We start from the raw sequence: 12,423 nt of genomic DNA, 5'->3' as shown, positions 1-12,423 counted from the left end.
CGAAAAACATTCCTTGGGCTAAAAACGGCCCCCATAAAACTTTAGTCATCACTTTTCACAGTTTTGTGGGGGCCGTTTCTCGGAAAGGAATGTTTTTTGTGCAAAACAAATGCTTGCATTGGATTCAGAATCCGGAAAAACACCTAGTTTCACCCCTCACATGCTACTTAACACATATTTATTTTTTGTATTATTTTACTGTAGTAGTAAAGTCTTTGTTGGAGCCAACTTTGATTGGCTCCCACAAGTTTCCCAAGACAAATCTGCGATGTCCCTATAGCCAAAAATGTTCCATAGGGCATGTTCTAACTGTGTGCCAAATTTCATGCTTCTTTCATAAAGTGCACGATTTTTGTCCGAAACGCTCGGACTAGTAAGCACAGAGAACCCAGAGAACCCGGGGAACATAGAACCTGGGGAACATAGGGATGATTCTCTCTCTCCCTAGATCAGCTCATAATGATAGATCAAATTATATAATCATCATCATCATCATCATCATCATCATCATCATCCTCCTCCTCCTCCTCCTCCTCCTCCTCCTCCTCCTCATCATCATCATCATCATCAACAAAATTATAATTTGTTGTCTACCAGTTACCTATAATAGCCTTCATGCACATTAACTGGTTATGTATTTTAATTATTTGACATTTAATGTCAATGTATCATTCCTGTTATGGGGTAGACTTACTACACTGTTGCCAGTTTCCACTTTATAGCTGCATTTTGAAAAATAAAACGTTTTTCCCTCTTTTGGATATTACATTATATTCCATACCATAATGGCTTTAGTAGAGACACTGAACTCGTGAGTCGTGACACATTCCACCATACACATTATAGCTCCATTGCATAACATAATAGGCTTTTTAGTGTGGGGTGTCAATGCGCAAATATTTCTGTTTGTACGGTAACCAAAGGAATGTGTCACACCAATGTAGAGCCGTAATGATGTCAACTTGTTATTTACTTTCCAAATCTGAATGACTGAGCAAGGCGAAAGGAGAATTAATCAACCACTATGTGACCGGGCAAGCGAAAAATACAGGGGATGTGGGGGAGGGGAACTGGCTCAGTCAGAGGCCAGATGCATTTTGCCTCGGCTTACACTCAGCACAGTGGTCTGACTCTGGTCGGTCATGTTATGATTATGAAATGAAACAATGTAAAGAATAATTATGTAGGTTAGCTGGTATCATAATACTTTCATAATTATAATAATTTCATAATAATTGCAATGATGTCACTGACATATTGCATTAATAGTGTTGGATTGTGTTTTGTCTTTTTCCTTTAATTAACACATCTGAACCAATTCAACCAAATAATGCAGAGTAAATACATGTATATTATATAGCCTAGAGGCTACACACATAGCCTATGTTGACATTTGTATGTATGTAGCGTATCTGATTCTCATAACATAGGCATCAATAACATTACAAAAAAAAAGAAATCTGTTTTGAATTTTAGTCATTTTCATTTCATATACCATACCAATGCAGTCTCCTTTCCTGGTTGAAGTTTGTCCCATTGTTCAATTAACTAACTAACTAACTAACTAACTAACTAACTAACTAACTATAACTAACTAACTAACCAACCTGTATGCTGTTTGGGCAATTGACTTGGACTTGGAGGAATACAGGGAAGAATTTCATTCATTGAAAAATAATCAGGTTTATGGCGTCTCTCTCTCTCTCTCTCTCTCTCTCTCTCTCTCTCTCTCTCTCTCTCTCTGCCGATCATTGCCCGCTGCTGTCTCTTGACGTTCCATTCTCAGAACATTCAAAGTCCCCCTTTCAGAGAGTGGCTGCACTGTCTCACTCTATTCTCACACACAAAGTCCCCGGTTATATTCCAACTTTACGGTGCATATGTATGTTTGGCCAGTCGCGTGTGTGTTTGTAAATAGTATACGCACTGTAGCGCACGAGATAAAGAGAGATATATATATAATACTGTGGTCGGAACTTGAATTATGATCATAAGCGAAATGGGAGGAAAGTCGTCGCTTGCTCTCTGAAGTTGGAGGACGGTCTCCTTGTGGATAGAGGTGGCGGCCACCACGAGCTCACTCTGACATAAAGGTAAGCAATCAAACTAGTTGGAATGTTATGGTTTTAGCCTCCGTTGTAATCAAGTTTCTCTCTTGGAGGGAGGGGGGCGAATATGGCGTTGATTATGATATAACCCCGGGCTCACTCAGTCTCTCCAGCACACGTGTTGTTGAAATGAGTGCCCAAGAGTCGCATATAAACCTGTGTGATCCAAACATTCGCGCAGTTCTCACTGAAAATAGTCCATGTTCGTGTTAAATATGGGTTGTTAAGCTCCTTAAGCAAATTGCCATAACTTTTGCTGGATGGAGGTTGCCCCATGTTAGTGTACAGTTTAGCTGATCATTATACACCGTATTTTATACGGCAGAGGTCACTTTGTTGTTTGGGTGGGTTTGTTTGATGTTGGACTGCAACGTCGTAAGCAGTTTCGAGCATTATCTTTTAAATTAATGTATGAATGATAGCTATTTATTGTGCCATGCAGACTTCAGAAGCGCACCACGAGTGGGGGAGGGGAGCACATGCAACTGTACTATTGCCACCAGTTTCTAAGTGACTGTTCTAAGCTACAGTAGGGCAGTATGAGTCAACTGTGTAAAGCCATTGTCTGAAACACACCAAGGCAACCCTTTCTGCTCAGTATAGCTAAAGGGCACCTCACCTGTACACACAGGCCACTGTATGGATTGCACCCCCCCCCCCCCCCCCCCCCCATATTTCTACTGACTAATATATATCATAACATGATACATGGGAAACAGCAGGCGCTCAGTTTGAGATTTGCAGTCTTGGGAAAGTGATGTGTATGTTAAAAGAACACACAACAGACCATATCCAACTGACAGCACAGTGTACACAAAACCTAATAGTTACATACCATTACAGTACTTTTGCTCACTACTCCCAAGTTGTACCCCAATCCACCCCTATTATTTAATCATTTTAGGAACGAACCAAAATGGTGTATGTTAATAATGGTGCCATGGTGATTTTAAAGTCTCGCTCGCCCAAGGTCCATTGAACACAGAACCAGTCAATGCATTGTATCTACCTAGTACTGTAAGTATGATATTGAAGCTAACTTTAGTGGGCGATGGCTACTCACTCAGGAGATGTTCAGGTAATATTTTGGGCTGTTGCTGTCATCTCCCCTTTTTTAAAAACCTTTTTTCACAGATTTATTGGAACAGTGAACTTCTGGTTGTAAAGCTTGACAATGCGTATTTATGTTACAGCTCTGGTAACACTCATAACACTCATGGATCATACTCTATGTAGGCTATAATATTGGATATATACAAACTCTCTGCCAGGTCACTGTTACTACACTTGGTGATTTGTTGTGAAACCTTTTTATTATGGTTAGAAAAACTGTTTTACTGACTATCTATTAAAAGAACAATGACATTTTATTGTGTCCTTGATTTGCCCTGATTATGTCCCCTCATTTCTGGAGCTCCAAATGCTATTAGTGTGTCATGATGTTACAAGCAATTTGTACTTCTCATTGTGAGGCCTACATCACACATTTTGTATCTCAATGGAATCTTGATGGATACTGTAGAAGTGTTCTTTTCTTTCTCGTGTTAACCACTTGTCTGGAACCCTAGCGTCCCTGTTCTGGGCATGTCAAAATAAGCAAACATTCGGAGAAAAAAGATGCACATTCAGGGGAAAAAGCTGCTCTACAAGCTCGCAATGGGCTGTGATGCGTTTTGAGCTACTGTTTCAGCAGCTGCAATATTATATAGACTTGATTTGAATCACCCATAGTGAAAATGTTTTTCTATGGGGTAAGGGTTTTTATGGAACACATCTCCTCCGCCCCCCATCGTTTATTTCTGAATTCCTATTCTCAAAAGGACATAAATAGTTAAATGTTGCCTTAGTGGTTATTGGTTAATGTATGTCTAGGTCCTATTCTGATAACGTTTGAAATTCCAATTCTTGCCTTTTGGTTTAAGCAGAGACTGCACTCAGGTCGTAAATGAGCTGACAGACAATACGTGTGGATTGATGATTCATCCCCTCACGTGGCCTGTTGTCACTCCTTTCATTTTGCTCAGAATGTATTTTTGATAACTTGTGCAAGTCGGCTATTGTAGACCTGGCTTGGTAGAGGCACGGAGCAGACAACAGTAAATGTACAGTATATGTTGTCTCTTTTAGTAACTCTTGTCTTGTGTATTCTCAACAGAGATTGAATTCTGTATTCAAAAGTCAAAGGCAAGAGAGTCCCAGACTCCCAGAGAGAAAGTCTTGTCAGAATTGCTGTAAAGCTCAGTATCCGACTGTGCAAACTGTCTGCAGCATAGCAGTATTTATTTATCATAGAAAAAGAGGGGGGTGGGGGGCATCCGTTCTCCCCCCTCCACAAGACACTTGCGGTGCACATGCCACATGGGCTACCAGCCAGTTGGCAAACCAGCAGCTACTCTGAAATAACACCCTACTGTATATGTATACTAGATCAAGGCTATAGTTTTTTGTCTGAACTCATTTTGAAGTTGTGGGTAGCTCTCCTCGTTCTCTGCTGTATCTTGATTGTCTGTTGTCAGTTGTCACTAAGCCTGATTTGTGCTTTGTTGTGCGGCAGTGTTTCTCGCACCAAAATAACATTTCTGTTGTTGAAAAGCGAGTGACACTGTCACTGTGGTACATAGAGTATATCAGGCTTTAGATTGTGTGTGTTGAAGTAAGAGTCACTTGGATCACTCCACAATAATGTAGGCGTACTACATTTAAATGTTCAACTCCTCTTTGTGTCTAGCAGCTGATTTGTCTGGCTTCCACTAAATGCAACAATTGTTCTTACTCCCCTTGCATGAAAGTTACATTTCTATTCTAGTTCTATTTTGTTGACCCTGCAGGCCTGCACATTTTGTATGACATCATGAGCAGTCCTACAAAGCCAAAGTGCAATAACTACAAAAGAAAAGAAAAATCACTGATAAATCGGTTTAAAAGTAGTGCAACTGGTCAGCCAAATGAGATATCGGCATATAAGTGATATTACACTAATTGTATACCTGTCCTTGAAGTAATTGTTTATCCCCTCCAAATCACAAAGGATAATTTGACCTTTTGGAGACACAAACCCCAAAAACGTAGTTAGAGCATTAGGTTTTGTAGGGCAGAACCAATACTTAACACTACCAGACACACAGCTTTAATTGCAACTCCCAAACGTACTACTTGAAGATTATTACAAGGAACACAACAACATGAAGATCCATGTAGTTCAAATTATTAATCAGAAATTCAATTTTTAGACTGGGCTTTCAAATTCAAAGCAATGTATTTGTCACTGGTAAAAATCCATTATGGCTGGGTTGACAAAATTATCAAAGGATCTTGAAAGATGAGCATGTTATTAAAGGCAATGTTATCAGCCTGATACTCGCACACAAGCTACTTCGATTATCTATCCCATCTTTTCTGTGAATTATAGTAAAGGAGAGGAAGAGACAAAGAAAGTATGCACTTCTTAATATCGATTAAGGTTATAATGAGAAATGTTAGAATAAATGGCTAACTGAGGGCACTACCATCAACATTACTGTACCTATTACTATCATGGCTCTCATGGTCTCATATAACGGCCACCCACACATTTCTATTATCTGCATATATTGCTTTATTGTAGTACAGTATTTAAATAATACACATACGCTACAAATAGAAAAATGTGAAAAGCAGAGTGATCATCCACCTATTCACTAGCTTAAAAACACTTCCATTGAGATGGGGTTTAATATTTAAACATGCTGTAGTAAAGGGTTTTCTTTTCTGTTCTTGGCGGTATATTCATTTAGGTCATCTGTCTGCAACCTTGGACGTGGGCAGTCCATGGTTAGGTTATCTTGTTTCTAGAGGAAAACCCTGAATCGTGGCTTTGAGCACACTGCTTCACATATTAAACAACCATCTGTAGAATTACCATGCCAAGTGAACGTTTCATGTTTGCAACAGCCTAGTTTGCTCTCTTCTATTCTTTGTAGTTTTAAATTGCCATTGTAATAACTGTTTTGCTCTACTGATGGTTGATATTTGCTCATATATACACGTAATGAAATTCACTGCTAGTACACTATAGTACTATGTGAGATTGTGAGCTACCCAAATCAAATACTCTAGAGGAGGTGTAGCACAATTGCATGTATAGTTGTAAATCATTAAAGGAAAAGATAGTTAACCATTGGCTATTGGTACAAAGTGAATAGATTTCTGGATGAATGCATTTAAACAAAAATGTTTAGCTTTTGAAAATGATAGGCATTAGGCCTATAGCTTAAAGGGGCTACATAATTTATTATAAACATATATTTGATATCAATATTAGCCCATATTAAGTTTTTATACAGGTTTAAGTCTCAGATATTGAATGTTCATGTTCTGTCGGTCTGTCATTCCAAGCCTTTTCAGCTGCAATACCAAAATGCCCTTTGTTGGCAAAGGAGTGCTATTGAGGGAGTTTGTCTGTCAAACCTGTCAATCCTCCTCAGGTGGAGACTGAAAAAGGGGGAGGGACTATCCCGCTGTGAACAGGCCCGTTCAGACACGCCCATTCAGAAAACCCCTGAAATGAAGATGAACTAGACTGCACTCTGTTGAGGTGCCAATTTGTGCCTTGCGCACTCGTGGCCATGTATGGCCTACTTGTGCACCAGCATAGTGTGCCTTGTTATTTATATCAGGTCGCACTTGTTGATGGTGACGTCACCAAGAATGCTGGTCCCTCATTGGCTGTTGTTGGTGACGTCACCAGGAATGCTGGTCTCTGATTGGCTATGGGGCAAACGCAAACACATACTCGACAGCTACGAGACTGAACTCAGTACTTGCGCACTCTGCTGGTGCAAGTAAAGACTGAGTGTTAAGAAAAACATTTTCAGGGGGGGTAAAAAAAGAAGGAAAAAGTAGAAAAAAGTCAAATTCATGGTGTATAGCCCCTTTAAGCCAGACAATTCATTTCTAGGGAAAAAATATATATATTACATACACGGTGTGTATGTGTGTAGGGGTGTGTAAGCATTCTGCGCTTGTAGGTCAGCTATTCTCACAATTTCAGAAACAACATTTTTTTATATAAAGTAGGGCTTAAGTGCTTCCAGCTAATATTATACTTTCTGCAGGAGCGCGCTGCTTCACAGAAATCAGTTTATCTCCGTTGAGTGACGATGATGAAGCATGAATTAGGCTTGTGTGCAGTGTGACATTTTGAAATGGTCAGTTTAAAACTGCTAGTACGTACGGGTCAATACCTTATCCTTGAGAATGTGTTGGCCTACACTAGAGCATTGCCATAGTCCTGACTGAGGTACACACACACACACTCCCTGCATTCAGTCAGCTGCTTGAGCACTATTCCATGCACACACGCACGGATGGATGGATGGACGCACACACACGCGCGTTCGTGCATCGAACAGCAATCTTTTGTGTGTAGTACTAGTGTCATGTTACTGTGTATGTGCCTTGCAAAAAAGAGAGAAAGAAACGAGTTAAGGGATGGCATGGGCAGCTGTTGACTGAGAAGCGGGAATCTTCTGGTCACCATAGCAACACTTTTATTGCCCACGTCGCTGGTGTATCACAGTGTTTACAGCTTATTTGTGCAGTCCTCAATAAGCCAGGCAGCTTACTGAAAACAAATGTCTGGCTAAAGCGCTTGTTGACAAATACATACTCAAGGACAGTTCTTCCCCACTAACATAGATAAGAGATAGGCTACCGTTTTGCTGTGCCAAATGGGAAATTATAGTGCAATTATAATTAAGGAAAATGAGTCCTCAAATGTTTCAGATTCATGTTTCAACTTAACTGTCTCTGTGTGTATCTTCCTTGCTCATGCTTGTCAAGATCTTAATTCGAGCATGCTAATGTCACTGTCACCACACCAGTCAAAAGACAAAGAAGAAGTATTATTATAATATGTTGTTGTCAACAGTGTAAACACTGACAACATATTAAGAATACTCAGTGTGAATTGAAACACTAATTACTTCTAGCACCATAGTCGGGCTCTTCTGTAGCTCATTGTATCATACTGTACTATTTAATGGCATAGAATGTTATAGCCTGTGACTTTAGTCTTTTTGTGATGGCCTGGTTTATTTTTACGACCACTTTATTAATTTAACAAATGTGTCCTGTGCAATGACAAATTCATTAGGCTATTTAAAGGAACATTGTTTCATTTGTTCGTTCAGTGGCCTTGGTGAGTCAAAAGGAGGTAGCCTAATAGGTGTAGGTGGACAGATCTTTATTCGATATGATGATCTATATTATTTGGTCACACAAATGTACAGCCATATTAACAATTATCGGGTTTGTTATTTGCTAATGCCTTCGACTAGAGGGAAGCTACTGTCTAGCAGGATACTTATTGAGGGGAGCTTCCCTGCCATGTTTCACTATAGAGTGCATTAGGCAACGTGGAAGGGCTGGGCTTAGTAATTATGTTACATTAAGTGTTACTGTTCTCAGATTGAGAAATATGATGACTACTTCTTCTACACAAACAGTCCCTACTGCACCACGGAATATAGTTACATATACATGACTAGGGATGGGACAATACGTGATATTATCGTTTATCGTGATAAAAAACACGATAATCGTATCGTGGAGATTTAATTTATGGTGATATCGTCCTCCGTCATGCTCTGGGATCAATTCACCTTTTATTTTCCGAGCTGCATATCCGGTACCACTTAAACCCTCTATAATTGGTAAAAGGTACTTAAAATATACGTACTTGATACAGTCTTTTTTTCATTCTCTATCAATGTCTTTGCCAAAAATATGCTATTTTTTGGCAAATGTTCCACCCCAGGATAATGGATTTTGATTATCGTGATAATATCGTAAATCTTTTGTCACAATAATCGTGATATAAAAATGTCATATCGTCCCATCCCTATACATGACCCCCTGTCTCTCTCTCTTGCTCTTGAGGTTTCTTGAGGTTGTGCTGCAGTTGTCCTGGTTTCAATTCTAGTAGGCCTCGGACACACATAAAAAGCACGTTACATTATGCTTTATGCTGCCCTTCCCCCATGAAGCAGCCGTAAAGCAAGTTGCTTATTCAAAACCACGTGACCTCCATAGGGAATGAATTGGATGCTACTTTACCACCCGCCTCCCCCCAGGTAAAGCATAGGTAACGTGCTTTTTATTTGTGTCCGAGGCCATAGAATTTAATGTCCAGGGGAGATCAAAGATGCCAACCAAGCTACTGGATTCTATGTAATGGTTCTGAATAAAATAATATATTAAAAAGCATTTCATTAACACCTCAATTGTATTTCAGTGTTTCTCAAATGGGGGTACGTGAAAAAAAAAAGATGGGAATATTTCATATATATATTTTATTTATGTTTAACTCATTGAATGCCATTTCAAGATGGCCCCCAAGTACCAGACTGCCACTATCCTAGATTTCTAGTGCACGGATCAATTTTTAGTGCACGGATCGTGCACGCCCATGCACCATATATGCATCATATGTGTAGTACTTTTTAACAGCTTTCAAACAAAAAAATCCGCTTGGAAATCCGTTCAGGCATTCATGAGATAGAAGCCTTCAAAGTCAGACAAAACAAACACTGCCACCTTCCAAATTTCTAGTGCACGGATCAATTTTTAGTGCACGGATCGTGCACGCCCATGCCTAGATCATGCACCATATGTGTAGTACTTTTTAACAGCTTTCAAACAAAAAAATCCGCTTGGAAATCCGTTCAGGCATTCATGAGATACAAGCCTTCAAAGTCAGACAAAACAGCCATTTTTGACATTTTGAAAGATGTGTTTGTTATGGGGCTAAACATGCAATTTCGCAATTGCGATCATGCCTAATACATTTGAGGCATTTTTAGAAATTTTTTTATAAAAAAAAATTTTGAAAAAAAAAAAATTTTTTTTTTTTTTTTTTTTTTTCAAAATGGCTTCCAACTCGGGAAACTCGGGCTGTGGCAGCCTGGGAGTACTGTAATAACTCGTGAAACTCGTGCCTTGGCAGTCAATGAGTTAATAATAAAACATTGACAGACTTTGTGTGAACCTGCTCATCTGTAAACTGTTAAACAAATTACATCAATACCTTTCTGAATAGAAAGCAATATTTATTTGCCTTTATGCCATTTTATTTTGAACATATTGGCATGGGAACTGGACTTTTTATGGACTTTTTCCTAAGCAAAATGCTGTATTCAGGGGAAGGGGGCACCTGGCTTCAGAAATCAGTATAAGGGGGTACTGCAGAAAAAAAAGTTTGAGAACACTATTCTAGACTATTGGGTACATCACAAATTGGGACATTTCTGAAATACTTCTGCAACATTTTCTGAAAATACTCATAAAACCACTACTTACTGTATGTTTTAATAGTTTTCAATTGCGGCAACAAATGACTGCGGTGAGGTGGTGGAGAGGCATATTCTAAACAAGGGAAATGGGGTGATGATCATGATGAGTATTTAGCTTTTTAGACAAAGTGATGTTATTTCTTCTTAAACTCTTGCGTCTTACTGTAGATATATTGGGGTGACAGGGGGGCACACTTATAAATCACAACACACGTAAAATTGAACTGCCCCTGGGGCTTGTCTGCATCTGGACGTGAAGTGTCCGGACGCGTTGCCTGTGGACAGGATGTCCCTCGGTCGTTATAAAGAACTCTTAAGTGACGTTGATATGATTATGGGAGTTGTTCTTTTTTATTAGATGCTAATGGTTTCAGCATGTAAGGTGAATCATAGGTCCTGATACCCCTCATGAAAGTTGTCATGATAAATCGTTTCCATGATCCCCTAGTATCTCTCACCATCCCCCCGTTCACTTGGGAGAAAAATAAACCACAGGCAAGGTGGAGCATGTGAATATCTATTATTATTCCTTGAGGAAAGATTCATCTATCTATCAATATATATATATCACTGTCAGGCAGAAACCTTGTATCTCAAAGCTTCACATTTGTATGTTTTTTTTTGTAAATTAAAGCCCTACTTCATCATACAAAAGTTTCGCACAAAAGTAGTGAAAATACCAGATGTACAACCACACAACGCCACTATTTTCACTATCTTATAACAATTTATAACAATAATAAATGGGACGGTTTTGGACATACAAGGTTTCTACCCGATAACGGGTCGAAATTTTAGATTAGGCCTAGAAAAAAAAGAAAAAAATTAATACCCATTATTCACATAAGCCTACTATAGATGATGCAATGACTTCAAAGTGTGATTTATGCACAGCCAGTACATCATGGATTTGGCTCATTGTAATCCCTGTCAGGATCAAAGGATCTGGGCAGGATTGTGGTATCAGTGGTTGTAGTAGTGCCAAAATACGCCACCCACCTTTTATTCTACACCGGGGTGTGGAATTTGTAACCTTGGTGACCCTTTTGACTGTTTAAAATGTCGAAAGAGCCAGTAGACTACGCCTAATGCTGAGGTGTTGTTGCCCCGGGCCAGCCGTGGGAGAAGTGTTTCCCCCGAGACCGGTCTACCATCCCCCCGCCGTTTCCCTCGACCTACATTGTCTGTCGCTAAGTGACTCATTATGAAAAGGCAAAGCATAATGCGCAGATAGTTGTTGTGACTACCTGTGTGTGTGGGATCATTATTGAACATCTCGCAGCCACCGCCACCCCCACTCCCCACCCCCCCAAAAAAGAGAGAAAGGAAAAAAAGAAAAATACTGCAGCCTGCCCAACCAAAAGCTTCAAAGGCGGGTTTTACTCAGCAGAGCAGTTCAAGAGAAAATGGCTGCTGTTTCCAGGTCTTGTTTGCACATCTGTCAGAAGGTGACTGTTCAGGAGAAAATGGGGTCCCCGGCATGCTGGTAATATAGACTGTGGCTCTGCCTTCTTCTCCTTTCTCAACTCTTTTTTTTCCCCCTCCCCAAGTGTCCTGTTTTTCTTCACCATTCTTTCAAAACCTACTATACAGGAGACTGCGGTTGCACTGTTTTTGTGGTTGAATGTTTGGATTCCAAATTGTATCTTTCCCTCTACGAGGCAAGATGCCCAAGTCAAGCAGTGGTATTCGGCCACAGACCCCTAGTTGAAAATATCTTGTTCCAGGGACCCCCATAAAAGATGCATGTTTGTTTTTTGAAAATAGAACACCTGCTCACAACGCGTAGTAGCGCTGCAAGCCTGGCTTTGTAGACCAGCTATTTTCAAATTGCTGATGTATATAGGATTTAAGTCGTTCCCCCTGGAACCCCCTCAAGGACCTCAGTTTGGCCAGAAGGACTTTTGACATTAATTACTAAATTGGTTTGAAACCATCTTAGATAATGATTGTGCTTTCTTTATTCGATCTATAATATATATATA

At 39.7% G+C, this 12,423-nt stretch overlaps 1 protein-coding gene across 2 annotated transcripts in view; it reads left to right on the top strand.

Moving 5' to 3' along the window:
- Positions 1–1,944: 1,944 nt before the first annotated feature.
- The window catches only part of tbl1x (transducin beta like 1 X-linked), a 42,202-nt gene continuing 31,723 nt past the window's right edge, over positions 1,945–12,423 (top strand). The window contains exon 1 of one of the 2 annotated variants that reach the window (XM_080753014.1): positions 1,945–2,093. The gene's annotated coding sequence lies outside the window, so the exon portion shown is untranslated. Of the gene's footprint in view, positions 2,094–11,851; positions 11,925–12,423 lie in introns of those variants that run through there. The other variant, XM_080753015.1, reaches the window with a different exon arrangement.

Source organism: Nannobrachium achirus, assembly GCF_963921795.1.
Source record: "Nannobrachium achirus genome assembly, chromosome: 22".
In the NCBI taxonomy this organism is placed as follows: Eukaryota; Metazoa; Chordata; class Actinopteri; order Myctophiformes; family Myctophidae; genus Nannobrachium; species Nannobrachium achirus.
Note: the sequence above shows the minus strand (reverse complement) of the source record. Positions and strands in the feature narration are given on the sequence as shown.